Here is a 2534-nt window from a genome sequence, read left to right on the forward strand (position 1 = left end):
TGGGCAGTGTTCTTGAAATATCACTTGCTCTACCTTCCCTGAGTATATCTTCTGATGGGGGCTGGGGACCGTTAGAGCTTTGTGACTCAGTGTTAGCTGAGGGGTCTGCTACAGGGTGGGGGTGCGCAGCCTGTGTGAGGTGGGTCCGCCTCACCAGTGCTCCGCTCTCCTGCCTGCTCTGCTCTTCCTGCTTCAGGTCTCTCAAGTTTATTTTGGAATTTTTTTTTTCTTTTCAGTTTGAGAAATACTCTTTTTTAAAAAAATTAACCTATATATATATATATATTTTTTTAAAGAGAATCTTTTTTTTTTTTTTAAGATTTTATTTATTTATTTGACACAGAGAGAGAGATCACAAGCAGGCAGAGAGAAAGGGGGAAGCAGGCTCCCTGCCGAGCGGAGAGCCTGATGTGGGGCTTGATCCCAGAACCCTGAGGTCATGACCTGAGCTGAAGGCAGCGGCTTAGTCCACTGAGCCACGCAGGCGCTCTGATTAACCAATATATTTTATTGTACTAACCTCAGAAAATAAAAGGGAAAAAATTTAACAAAATACCCCACGTATCAGCTACATGGATAGTATCTGTCATCTTGAGTCTCTTGTTTCCATCTCTAGTTGCCAAATCAGTTCTTTTTTTTTTTTTTAAAGATTTTATTTATTTATTTGACAGAGATCACAAGTAGGCAGAGAGAGAGGAGGAAGCAGGCTCCCTGCTGAGCAGAGAGCCCGATGCGGGACTCGATTCCAGGACCCTGAGATCATGACCTGAGCTGAAGGCAGAGGCTTTAACCCACTGAGCCACCCAGGCGCCCCACCAGATCAGTTCTTAAATGCATATTTGTTTGTTTCAGTTACCTAGCTTTTTCCTATATAATACTGCAGTAACATCTTTGGGTCCATAAAGATATTTGACATACTTTTTAACAGCTGTGTAGTAGTCCATTGCATAGATACAGCTGTTTAATTTAATACATCTTCCATGGTTAGACATTGAATCTTTCCAAACTTCCTTTTACACATGGTGCTTGCAGCTGACTCTTTCCTTCTATCTTTATTTCCATAAAATGAACTCCCCTAATTGCATAGTTTGTCAAAAAATCCTATGCATTTTTACATGTATAAATATTGCCAAATTACCTCCAGAAAGAGTACTAGTTAATTTTCTTACCAGTGAATCAACTTTAATTGATTTTCCTGGTTTTATGTTTCCTTGATAGAGAAATGTTATTTTGTCTTGAATTTCTTTAGTTACCTGGAGATTATACATTTTTCATATTCACCATTTCTTATTTCTTATATAAAATTGTATTTATGTAATTAGGTTTCTTAGGTAATATTAGCCTGTTTCTCAATTGCAATGTTTGCTTTTTTTCTTACACACACTGTTTGTGGAATTTATGTTGGAATTCTCCTGAAATAGAGACTTAAATTATTTGAAGGATCATACCTAAGCAAAAGGCTTGTTCTTACCCTACTTTTTCAAGCATGTATGATTGGAATAGACAATATAAAATGGATTTTTTGGGCTGCCTAAGAGAAATAGCTCATTTTTCATGCCGCACATTTGATTTTGTTTCTTGCATCGACTGAGTTGTGGAGATGTTCTGCTTTGCATGCTACATGCTTGATCCATTTGCTTCCTACCCTCTGTCTTGACAGTATGTGTGCAGAAGCTTCTAAGCTCCAGTAACCCAAAGTGGATTCAGGTGGTCTGGCATCTTTTTACTTAATGTGCTGTACTGATGAAATTTTGTTTCTGTGCCCAGTTCCCTGAAGAATCCTCCAAGAGAGTTTGGTTGATAACGTTATTTCTTGTTCACACCTGGCGATGGTGTGTTGGAGCAAGCAGGTGACCTTTCAAGGACACAGGCTATAAACAAAGCTGGAATTAAAACCACATTCTTGGTTTTATCATTTTGGTCAAGTGCCCAGACAGGAGGGTTGCTGGTCTCAGAATTCCCTCATGAAGTTGTAACTATTTTTTCTGCCCAGAGTTCACCGTGGCCAGAAATTCCAATGATCCGTTTTCTCCTGCCTTGGGAATGTTCATGGGGCACCGACCCACATGGAGCAGTTCCTCGGGCATCCTCATGATGGCACTGCGGGCTGCAACTGAAGGCCTTCCTGCGCTGCCGGCCCTGGAGCAAGTGCAGAGACGCCAGTGTGTAAGGCACTCCCCGCTTGGGAAGAAGGAATGAGGGAAAGAAGGCTGTGGACCCTGCGGCCTTCCTGCCCAGTTCAGACTTGCTACCTCTGCAGTATGCCTGTTCCTGAGAAACACTGTGCCCCTGTCCTCACTGTCATTGCTTAGGGAACTCTAAACCTCCCTCAGGAAAGAAGAATTTTCAACTGTATTTTCCTGGTTAACGGGGGGAGAGGAGACATTTCTTGTAGTGGCAATAAGGGCAGCTACACGGTGTGTTTTATTTGATTAGAGTAGATCTCACAGGCCGGGAGAGTTGGCCCAGGCTAGCTGTCTGCAAGGCAAAGGGGGAGGCTTTCGGGTGAAAGTGAAAGATGGCTTGAGCAGGAC

The sequence above is a fragment of the Mustela putorius genome, unplaced genomic scaffold (genome assembly GCF_011764305.1).
Source record: "Mustela putorius furo isolate JIRA1106 unplaced genomic scaffold, ASM1176430v1.1 tig00001033_pilon_pilon_pilon, whole genome shotgun sequence".
Classification (NCBI taxonomy): Eukaryota; Metazoa; Chordata; class Mammalia; order Carnivora; family Mustelidae; genus Mustela; species Mustela putorius.